Source organism: Melospiza georgiana, chromosome 1, assembly GCF_028018845.1.
Source record: "Melospiza georgiana isolate bMelGeo1 chromosome 1, bMelGeo1.pri, whole genome shotgun sequence".
Classification (NCBI taxonomy): domain Eukaryota; kingdom Metazoa; phylum Chordata; class Aves; order Passeriformes; family Passerellidae; genus Melospiza; species Melospiza georgiana.
This window is the reverse complement of record NC_080430.1, coordinates 130707376-130719930: the sequence shown is the minus strand read 5'-3', so window position 1 is coordinate 130719930 and position 12555 is coordinate 130707376.

Sequence of the window (12555 nt, the reverse complement as noted above, 5' to 3'; positions counted from 1 at the left end):
CTTGAAAACCTTTATGAAAACAAAATCATTATTTTAATCAATAACCAGCTAGTAATGACAGGAATTTTTAAAAGTTAGTGGTTATTTCAAGGGTTTGACTTGAGATGTTGAGTGGGCTTTCAATTACAGGAGCTCTGTATTAGGTTTACCTCCACAATCACTGTTCACATTCCCTGGTCATTACTCCTGAGATGAAGTGTTGAGGAGATGGGGGATCCCCTGTGTTTTGCCTGCAGCAGGTACCCATTATCAATACTGCTATTATCCCTATGTACACAGCCAGAAAGGATTTTTTGTGCTGTCAGCAATCTGCACATCAAAACATGCTCAGTGCAGAGTGAGAGTTAATGAGCTGACTCCTGTGTGCAATTTTATCAGAGATCAACAGACCTGGGTATATGAAAGGCCTTTATGTAACTGAAGGCAGCAATGGAACAATGCAGATTTTGTGAAATGTCATGAAATTGGTTTTATAAGCAACACTTCTGCTGTTTGGGTTTTTTCTTCCAGCCCTTTAAAGGCTGCTTGGCCAACATAAAACCTCTATTTTTATCTTCATTTCTACTTTTTTCCCCTTAGAAGAAGGAATGGGATGAAGGCCACTCCAGGAAAACATAACCTGCAGCTATCATATTTGCCTGAAAATTCCTTCTCAAAGCTTGTCTTGCTGAGATGTTTCCAAAACATGGCATATCTAGTCACTGATGCACCTAAGTAATCTTGCTAAATGCTGTTCCTAGTGTTTTGAACCTGTTGTCACCACTATTTCCAGGATAGATATAGCTCTGCTGCCCAGCAATGCCAGAAGTCTGACCAGCAGGCTGTTTCTCAGGGTGGAAGTGCCCTTGCTCATGGAAATGCAGTGTGAGCTAAGCACCCTGGGTCTGCTTAACCCATATCTTAAAGTCACATCTTGCACTACTTCGCTTCTCTGTGCACCCAGGTATGTCACTCATGTGTCCCTTTCCTTGGGTGCTCAAGGACAGGAAAAGGAGGGATGGATGGATGGATGGATGGATGGATGGAGGGTGCGAGGATGCTCCCAGTGATGCTGGGTGCTTGACAGGGCTTCTGGGAGCAATCAGACTCAAAGTTATGTTTGCACTGAAGGAGGATGCTGGAAAAAGCCATGAAAGGGAGAATCATGTCCCACTGGCATCCCAAAATTCAACTGATTTTGGTGCAGCAAATGTTTTTTTTTCTTTTTATATTTTTCTTATTTTTTAAATAAAAAAATAAAATAATGATTCTGAAATATTTGTATAGCTCTGAGACCGCTCAAAGGCTCTTCTCAGAACAAATCTGATGCAGTGCTCACAAAAATGCTGATTTATAGGCTAAAAGGTTATGTAATTTAGTTTGGAGCACTTAGACCTCCATGCACGCACTTATTCCAGGAAATAGAAGTCAAGGCTCAACCTGAGAAGAAACAATCGTGTTTCTGCACTTACTTGATCATAAAAGACTTGAAAAACATCTCTTCTTTGGAAAAATATGACCTCATTTTGTTCCTCATGTCTTACAAATCGACTCCTCCTTACAGCAGGTCTGGAAGCTGATGAACACCATCTTGTAACTATGAGAAACCCTTTCCTCCATGTGTCTTCTTGCAGTAGGCAAATCTGTTCCCTCAGATGTGAGACTAAATAACAGCTCTAGGCTGGTGCCACTGGAAGGACATGCAGTTTACAGCATGGATGTTTTTTTGCCTTGACTTTCTATGCCAGCTTCTGGGGTGTAAGATGCACCAAAAGGAGGAATGTGTCCTCTAGCAGAGAGTCCCAAAAGGCAAGCACAAAGCCTTCAGACATCCTGATGCTTGCTGCATCCAGTCAACACAGTGAGATCTATCTCTACACATCAATCTCCCTGTCATTTCCTGAACATATGTAACCCTGCAGGCAAACCACAGCAGGCTGTGGCCGGAAGAGGAGGTTATCTGAAAAACCATGCTCTGCAAGAGCTCTGGTCTCTCAGAGACACCCAGGCAAATGCCTACTGCTTGCAACTAAAGTTATTTTCCTCGACCATCTCCAAAAACTTATCCCTGAAATAAAAAGCCAACTCGTCCACCAGTAAATGCCTCCTAAGCCCAAACAGTTCTTTCATGCATGCTGGTGAGGCTGGTGTAGTTACAGGGATTTATGCAGGGTAAACCACAGATCTGAATCAACTCCCCTCTGTCTCAGCAAGCTCTCATTCCTACCAGGACTAACCTGCCTTTCACTGCACACACGGCCAGTGCCTCTGCTCCTCTGTGCTGTCAAGTCCACACTTCACTGGAGTTTATTCTGGCACTCCGATCACAGCCCTGCTGCTCCATGGTGTTGTACTGGGATCCCCTGGCCTGCCCTCCATGACCTCCCCACAGTTCCACCTCCTTTTTCTCCCTTGTCATAACCTTTGCCTCTGTTTTGTTCTTCCTTAAGGCATTTCCACCCTTTCCATTGAAGCCATACACATTTTCTGCCCTGACCAGCCTGAATGTCACTGCTTCTTTCCCACCCATCCTAGTGTGTATGCTGGAGATGTGGTTTAAGGATCTTATTTGGGAAAACACTCACCTGAACCTGTGCGTTGTTTCCACACTCATGGGAGCCCCTTTCATCCCAATGCATCACCAGCATGAACAGTTAATTAGGACCTATGTGTATCTGAAAGGTGGAAACCTCTTTTTCTTGCAGAGTGGCAGAACACGTGCCCACGTTCCCTGCCGTGGTCCTTGTCCATTTGCAGATTTTTGGCTATGTGCTCCCCACGAGTTAGTGATTAGCTCTGCTCTTACACCCAAGCTCACAATTTCACTGTTAAGGCTGAGATCTCGTGGGTTTGAGCAGTGAACCAGGGTGCACCAGTAAATACATTTGCTAACCAAGCTTCTCTCGGGACTTTTGCTGGTCAGAGTGACCCCAGGATGCATTAGAAAATCTCTTTTCCCAGCCTGGTAGTCGAAGAAGGAGTCAAAGCTCTTCATTTCTTGGTCTCAAGGTTGTTTATTGTTTCTTATCTGTAAAATCCTTTCTCCTGTCCTGCCAAGGTCCGCTCAGTGAGACAGTCCAGGCCCTCTGCCTGCCCCCGGGCAGTGTTATCTTTTTATACTAAAAACTATGTGTACAGTATTTACAATTATTCCAATACATATCACCTATGTTAGACAGAGAGCTTCTACTCTAAACCAATCAAAAAGTGCCACCATCAAAGCAGAAGATGGTGGCCAAGAAGAAGAAGAAGGAGAAAGGCTGGACATGCCCAGATCCCTCCATCTTGCCCCCTGAACCTCCATTCTAAAAACTCCAAAAAATCTATTTTTCACCCTGTGACAAACTGATTATTATTCTGCTTATACTTTTGTGGCTTGCAGATCCTCATATAAGATTGGTAACTTTTTCCATGGGTCATAATCAAAGTCACAGGTGTCTTGGGCTCTGTGCCAGGGTCTCTGAGCCCCCTGGCAGGGTCCTTGGCAATCCAGGACAGCCAGAGGGATGTCCTGAATTCTGACAAGCTTTCTTAGTTATTTGTTTAAAACCAGAAAATCAGACATGTAATGAAGTAGTTAATTGACATTTGAAACATATTTTTACCTCCATCTGGCCTGAGGATTAGCCAATAAGTGGGGTCTTGCCAGGTTGTTTCCAGTACAATACAAGGGATGATACGTCATGCATATCCTTGGTGCAGCAATGTTTATTTATTGTATGAGACATACAGAGTCTTGTTTCCCTGAGCACAGAGGGCAAACAAACAGGAGCAGGTTCCTTGCTCAGCAGCCCAAGCCTGCCTTTCCAGGGAGCGCTGTGCCCAGAAGAAGCTCTGTCTCTTGGCTTGCTCCCACAGGCTGCTCCTGGATCTCTTACTACAGCCTTTCAGTGACTCCATAACAAATACATTCCTCTGGAAAGCTGCAGAGCTATTTTTAGCCCCCCTCACACACAGCTGTAATCAATCCATGGCCTGGCCCTGCGTTTGCCAGACCTCTGGGGAAACCCTCCACCCACACAGCCTGGCTTCAGCTCAAGCCTCATGGGCATGGCCAGGTGCTGCTCTCTGATTCCACAGAGGTGTGTTGATTGTGGCTCTTACTCAGGCCACATGGGGCTTTCAGCAGTGCCAGAGGTGAAGGGTGTGATGAGCACCTTGCAGGATGAGGTGCAGACAAGGCACCGGACATCACACACTCAGGTGGAGTGATAAGGAGCACCTGAGGACAGCTCAGGAATTCTCAGCTGATCTCCTGAAGTACATATCCATATCCAGTTCTGTGGCACCTGGGCCATCACCTCTGGTGGCCCAGCAGCTGCAGACAGCCAAGTAGGGCTTGCTTTCTGCCCCTCCTGTTGTACTTACACCTGCCTTGATCCCTAGCCCTACCCTTACTTGCACTGCTCTGCAGACCCAGTGCATCACCCTTCAGGGCTGTCCAGCCAGGAACACATCTCTTGAGATCCAGATGAGCCCATGCTTGGTTTTATTTTTGTCAGCTACACAATGAGAGTCAACTGCAACCTTTTCTTTGCTCTTTCTAATGTTTAGAAAATTAATACTTTGGAACAACTTCATAGTCAAAAGTCCTGAAGGTCCCTGAGAACACAAAGCCTTCAAGAAAATAACAAAGATTTTAGAGTCAGGATAAGTCATTAAGGAGGCACTAAGAGACCACTGTAGACCTGCCTGGGAAAACTGTGCATCTCTCACACAGAGAAGGTGGAAGGAGGTATGCAGGGGCTGGAGCACTCCTCCATCTGCGTTCCAGAGGAAAGCATTAAAGTCGCTGACCTTTCCACTCACAGCAGCAGTAATATCTGAATGGAAACACTTAAGGAAGGAAATCACGTCTGCAAGAAAGGAGGAGTTGTGCTCCTTTGGGATGGACCACGACTAAAAGAGAACTCAGCCCAGAGCAGGCAATAACACAGCTGCTCAAGGTGCTCATCCATGGTATATTAAACCAGGAGTCCAAAACTCATTTTAAGCTCTCCTTCAGAAGGAAATCCTTGTGTCTACATCAGAGAGGGCAAAAAATTGGCACCATGTCTGCAATAAGGCAGATGCCATCTTCCTCCCCAGTGGGCATTTTTCCCTCCTGCCCCACTACCTCTTATTCCTGCCCCACAGTGCAGCAGGGCTGCCCATGCAGGGCTGTCCCTGTGCACAGCCTAGTGCAGAGCCAGCCTGAGCAGAGCCCTTGGGGGGCTGCAGCAGTGTAGGAAAGAGGAAGGCACAGAACGAGGCCACTGTCCCCTCCTGTGAAGCTTTCATAAGCAATTGGCGCCTGTGTGGGCACACCACAGGCTGAACTGGCAGCACCAGAGGCCCAGCTACACCAAACTAAAATAAAGGCAAATTCTTTTCCTTTAGCCCCCAGGAGAACTGAAATCATACTGTCTCACCACCAGCCCCCACAGGGGAGCTCCTGCTCCCCTCCAGACAGTCCTGCTGGTCCCCCAGGCCTGCAATGGGAGCTGTGAAGGGGCTGCTGGAGGAAAGGCAACTTGCACACACTCCTGGAGATACTCTACCTCTCTTTCCAAGCAGAAATCCCACTGACATGCAGAGGGGTGGCTGCTCACTGAGTTACTCCTAGAGTATTATTTCTAGCCCCAAAACACACACAGTGCCTTTAGAATGGAGGAAGAGGATGGTGGACTCCCTACTGCTCTGTGACAGGGCAGGCTGTGCTTCCCCTCAGCACCAGCTGCACTCAGGCAGGCTATTAATTAATTTTATAGGCCTTTAAAATTTGTTATGAAGAAAAAATGGTTTTCAGGGAAAAGCAAACACACCCTGTGCTTTCTCTCCAATTAAAGCTGATGAGCTACACTGGCTCAGCCAAGACATAACAAAACCATGAAAACAAGGCATAAGGTTTCAAAGTGCAAGTGGTCGAATCAACAAAGAAGCGTTTTCCCACGTAACAGAAGAAAAATAATTAAATAAAGGGTTGCTCTTCAGAGCTATAGAAGGAAATGAATGTCTAAAGATGAAGATGTGGCAATGGTAAAACACAAACCCACAAGCAACAGAACATCCAGGTCTGAGAGAAGGCTACATTGACTACTAAATCAGTGGTCAGAAAACTTCTCTGCAGCAAAGACCATTACGAGGCAATTGCCAAAAATAGCCAAAGTCCATATTTTAATACTAAACAGGTATGTTCAGAGGCAACGGAAATTTTTCTAGTGCAGTGTCTGCACACATAAGAATAATTATTGCCTGCAGTAGCAGGAAGCTTCATGAAGGATTTGATAAACAAAACTGCACAAAACTAAAGCCAAAGGAAAACATCAGTGAAAAGATCCCAGCGCAAGAGACCCAGATAATACAACTTCATGTCAAGTGCAAGAGAAGAGCCAAGTCATGAGACTGAGTGATTCAAAGTCAAAAATACCTCTAAGGACAGATCCCAGGGCAATGTGAAGTTTGAGGGTCTTGCTGGGTTCTAGGACAGGAACTGAAATATCAGCAGAGATAAGGCTGGCCTGTGCAATGTCCAGCCCTGGAATAACCCAAGGTTTCCATTCAAAATTGCCAAAGCCCCAGAGAGGAAGATGTTTTCACCACTGTATGCTGTGGTGTTTCACAGTCCTCCCTCTGATTTTGCACAGACTGAAGCTGGAGGGAAGCCAGGGGAGTAGCAGCAAAAGGAGAAGAGTGACCATTTCCCTCATCTCCCCTGACCAGAATCGCTGCTCTTACCAATGCTCCGTTACTTCCAGTGCAGAATGACAAGAAAATCCTTTCTAATTCAAGATCCAACAGGGAATAAAGAGTGTAGGTGGCCAGAGCTGAGGACTGAAATCACCCTCTAAGAAATGCAAGAATTCAAGTGCTCCTGTTTTGGGCAGCCACCTACAAAAGCAATTGGAGTGTGCTGCAGAGCAACCCTGTACCCTTTCAGACCCAAGTGCACAGGAGGGAAGGGAGCGATGTCTGAGGGACAGCTACAGCAAAGGAGTACCAGGAGCCTGCTCACATCCAGCATGGTGTCTTCTACAGACACAGAGAGAAAAGAATTGCCACGGCTGATTTTGAAAAGAGGGAACTGGTGCTTCATAAATGTCGTGTTTCACAGCAGCACAAGATTCCTTAGCACCAGAGCCTTGCCTTGCCAGCCTTGGGCTGGAGCTTTGGGAGCACAGAGTGAGCAGAAACTGGAGCTCTGCATGAGGAACATCTTGTGCATAAAGACCAGCTGTGAGGAAATGCAAATCCAGACAGGCTCTCTGCAGGGAAAACTTAAGAGTATTGACTTTTAAATTGATTTTTTATTATGTGGTATTCCTAGAGATGTGACTTTTATCCTGGCCCAGCAAGTTAAGGAGACTATTTTTGGGTGATTCAACCACCAAACCCATGTGGCTCTAATACCTCCCATGCTTTTAAACATTCAGTCTTTGGTTTCTCACCAACATTTACTCCAATAATACAACAAGGAAAACTCAAAGTGCTCCTGTGCCTTCTTCTGCCAAAGCAGACAAACAAGCCCTATTCCTCCAGCCACAGAGGTGATGGGAGGAAGGCAGATGAGGATGAGGAACAGGCAGATGCCAAGATGAATATCAGCAGTGGTAGTCCCAGGGTCACAGCGTGGAGTTGGACACGGCTGAGTCAGGCACAGGCAGAGCCCTTTAACACCCAGTTCAAATTCTGTGGGGACGCTGTCAGGGGTAGGTCACAGGTACCTGCTGGGAAAAGCTACAGTCTCTGCAAGATTTGCAAGTGACTGTGTGTGAATAGTCCTGGAGAGGCAACAGACCATCCCTACAGCTCCAGCACATAATGTTGCCAAAGAGAAAATGCATCTTTTTAATTAACCCTCCCCCTAGAACATTGATCTGCACTGCACAGATTCCCCTAGACCTCCATCAGTAACTGCTAATGCTTAGAATATGATGAATAAAACCCATTTTATTCATCATATACGAATATCCTCTTCCCTTTATCTTTTAGGGGTCATCCCTTCTTTCCATCCCCCCCAGCTGCTTTTTCCCACGTATGAAATCATTTTGCCATGCTGCAGTTGTTTCAGTGCAGATGCTTTGCCTCCCGCTGCCGTGAGCCCATCCCGCAGCTCTGCGGCCGCGGCCACCGCAGGGAGCGCGGCCTCGGTGCAGCTCAGCCAAGGAGCGTGTGGAAGCTTTTAAAGAGCAGCAGTGCCTGTGGCAGAGCAGCCTTTCCCACTGCCACTGACAGATGGAGATGGAATAGGCTTTCCTAGTCTCTTCTTAGAGAACTGATGTAATGGCAACAACCATCTGCAGATCAAATTGCAAGAGTCTCCCCCAGTTTATGTCTCAGCTCCCATCAGGCAAACCCCTCCTGCAGGTCCAGCCCCAAACACCCTCATGCAGGTGCCCTGCTGAGATATATTTTCTGCCATCCTTACAATTTGGCTCATTTCCCACCCTGATCCAGTCACTCCTTCATGGCATCTTATCCCAGCAACAGCCCTGGCCAGTGCATTTTTCTAGGCAAATTTATCCCTGCCAACATCCTTCCCTTGAATGTCAACTCTAACCCTTCTGAAAGGATGAGTGGAAGCCTTGAAAACAAAGACCAGAGAAGGAACTGTGACACGGCCACATACAAAGAAAAGTGACTTCTTTCTTCTCCATTTCAATCAAAGTCAGAGTTACTGTCTATGGTAGCAGGAGACATTTCAGGCAAAAATGGGATTTGTTAAAATTTACTAACATCTCTATGTGTCCTTTTATATCCACCAATAGCTCATCTTCCTTGCAACCTTACAATTCTTTTGAAGTTTGCTGTATCTGCAGACAATTCTTCATTGAGTAAGCCAAAAGTGTTTGCTGGCTGTGAATATACAAACTCTTAGTTTCCCCAAATATTTTCTCGTATCCTGATACAAAGTGAACACAAACTTTTTTACATATATGTACATGGTGTTATTCCCAGAGGAGTGCTGTGCAGTGCTGGGAGTTGCACTGTGATAGCCCACTGTGGGTCCCTTCCAACTCAGTATATTCTATGATTCTATGATTATTTTATGTAAGTTTATTATCTTTGATTCAAGACATATATATAAAATTTGTTTTACAATTTTTTTTTTTACTGTTCCCCTTTGTAAAAGAATAGCTTAAAACTCCCCCTGGGCTCACTGTTGCCCATAATTTATTTACATCCTTTTCAGAAAGAGCTGAGCAGACTTGAGCACTGTCAGGTAACTGCAGCCCACTTCCAAATGACTGCCACCTTCCTCCTTTTCTTTTTGCAAAAGTGCTGGTTGCCTTTTAAATTGCTGCTGCATTGTGAAGCAAAGCTTGTCCTGAGCCACACAGAGGGATGGCCAGAGATTTGTCCTCCCAAGCGCACCTCTCCCCAGCAGCACCTATAATTTAGACTTTAGAAATGGATGCAAGTATTTCACATTTATTCCCTAAATAGGGCAAGCAGGGATTGTCTGTCCCTTCTTCAACTCAGCAGTAAGCCACTTTAGTACATTTACTGACAGCTAAAAATAGACTGCCCGTGCCTCTGCTTCCTCTACTGAGTCACCAGCAGTTTTCTGACCAATCCACAGTTGTGCAGCAGATGGCTGGGCTCCAGTTCAGAAGGTGCAGGGCGTTTAACTCCCAGCACCGGCACACTCACAGACCTCATCCATTGCCTTACAAGGGTGTGCAACTTGGAAAGTGATGGGCAACACCCTTACTAACAGAGGTGCTGGGCATCAGGGAGCACCAGCACGGGCTCTGCATTACCTGCAGGGCAGGTAAAAGCAACTCCTCTAGCCCTCAGGATCTGTGCAATGAAGTGGGAGCAGTCCCAAAGAAGGGGGGAATTCCCCGGGAGCAGAGAGGGCACATCCTGGCTGAGCTCGGGCACTCCTGCTGGAATGCAGCCAGGTTTTGCACAAGGCAGCCATAAGCAAACACAGCCAGTGCTCTCCAGAGAGCTGAGCAAACAGAGCGCTGGGCAAGACCTTGCCCCAGTGCTGCGAGAAGCCAGAAATGTGGCCAGACTCCCACCCCTAAGTGGCTCTGTGTCCGCAGCCAGCAGCCCTAGTGATGGTGATGGTGCCTACAGGGATAGGTGCTGTGGAAATCATCCAAATCTCTAACCTGCCGCCCCTCAGCTGCCCTTAGCTTTGGTGACTTCATGGTACACCTGGGTTTGGTAAAGGGAGGTGCTGGCATGGCTCAGTGACCCAGCAGCAGCTCCTGGTGCCCTGCACAGCCCTTCACCAGCTCCAGGGATTCCCATGGGATGTGCAAGACCCAGGGAGGCCCAAGGCAGCCCTCTGCTTTCTCTCAAGCAGCTGCAAGCCAAAACAATGCCCCTTGTCCACCCACTGCCCCAGCACAGGCTGAATGCTGGCGCCTCTTCTGGGAAACTGAGGCAGGGACTGCCTGGGGCAGTGGGAGGGTGACAAGCCCTGATGCCATGCACACATCCCTAACACATTAGTCACAGATGTCTAACGAGCTCCTTTAAAACAAAATGTTAATTAGATTTCTCTGATGAGACAGCAAGTTTTACTGGCTTCCTTTTCAGGATTACCCAAAATGAGTAATTTTTCCAACTTTCTCTTGGCTTAAGAATAATTATTAATATATTTGTTTATTTAAAGTCTCTTCAGATTTTTGTTGTTGTTTAGCCTCTCTGGCTTGTGTTTTTCATTAAAAGTAATTCAGTATACTTTTATATTTTTTTAAAAAAATCCCACTTTAAATATTCCAGGCTGGTCTCAGTTTGACAGCAAGAAGGTGGGTGTGGGGATGTCAGAAAAGTTATTTATATTGCATAACTTTGTTGCTAACTGTTTCTTTTGGGAGTTTCAATAAACCAGTTAGCCATAGGTTGCTATTTTTATATGGCATTACCTTATTTAACAGAGGGATGAGCTCAGAAAAGTGAGACCTGGGCTGCCACTGGCTTGGAAGAGGAGTGGAAACACCCCTGGGTCCAGCATTTCCTGCAGGCTGGAGCAGAGAGGTGCCCCCAAGTGACCAGGCTGTGTCCAGGACATGACAGGGCATGCTGACCCCACAGGATCACCCCCAGAAAGCTGCCCAGTTTCACCATGGTACAAATGGGTTGTTTTTCAGGGCTACAGGATGAGGGAGCATGGAGAAAGTCCTGTCCTCAGGGCAGAAAGCATGTAAGGTAATTACTTGCCTCACATGATGCTGTAAAATCTGGAATAAGTGAGTACCAAAAAAATTTTCTTCCATAGGATGGAGCAGGGGGTCAGATCACCAGCCTTGCTCCAGCCTGTGCAATAAACCTGATTCCCCAGCCACTCACTTTGATTTTTTTCCACCACCTGCAGCCTGGCAGGGAGAAGCAGATGCTGAGAAGACACAGCATTTCAGAAGGAAATTTGATTTCCCTTGAGTTTACCACTTCTCCCTCCTGGCTCTGCTTGTCTTTTTGGCAGCCATCAGCAGCTCCCATACATGCAGTACACCCCTCCCATTTCCTAGCTGTACCAGGAGCTGTCATAGTAGGAGGTTCAAATAATTGTTTTTGCAAGAGCTGCTTTCCACAGATCCTTTTGAAGGTCGTGCTGATTATTTCCTCCCAAGCAAATAAAGCACCATGTAATTATTGCAAATGTCACCTGGTGAAAAATCACTTCCAGTCAATCATCTCAGCCTGAAGATAACTGCTGCAGCTCTTTGCTACTGCAACAAGTCAACCAGAAGTGATGAGAGGTCTCACATCTCTCCTGTCAAGGCTTGTATTTCCATGAAAACACAATAAATCAGTTTAATAATATTCATGAGAAGCCAGTCCATAGACTCAGTGCTCAGTAGGGGTTGCCTGCTGGTGGATCATGCAGGGTCCTGCCCTTGCTATGGCTGTTCACACGAGACAGAGCAGGTTGTGGCTTTCTAATTCAAAGTGCAAACAGGTCCTGTAAACCTACTGCCTCACAGCTGCTGCAGAGCAGGTGCCTCAGTGACAGGACACCAGTTTGGCTCTGCCAGGACCATCAGGCACAGGAATACCACTGATCCCAGCCTTTTCTGCACTATTAGAGTCCTAAGCCAAAAGGAGGTAGTACATGGCATTATATAATGATGGTGTGGAACATTTTCTGCTATAGAGCTCTGGTTCTATTTAAACTTAATTTGTGATGATCACTGTTTGGGACAAAATATTCCACATTTAGTTAATGCTTAAAGACGTGATTGCTCTTTTTAAAAGACAAAGCTTAACAGTAAAGGTGATTCATTAACATCAACTGCAATAAATGTGTTTAAAAAACATGGAGGCCTCAAATATGTATATGTATATATATGTATGATGTATATATATATATATATATATATATCTGCTTATCTGTTTCAAGCATCTTGGAAAAACAGCATCTTGTTTTATCTTAAACAATCAATTGTTGTTATTGAAAAAGAATTACTGAAAATGAGCCCTTAGCACACCACAATTATGAGCACTGATCTAAACCTCTCAGCAGGTAAACTCCTGGTTCTGAGAGCAGCTGTTTAGATGTGCCTGAGACAAGGTACAAGCCTCATATTTAACCAAGCAGAGAGGAGACCAAACTCCATACACAGGCAACTGTCAAGC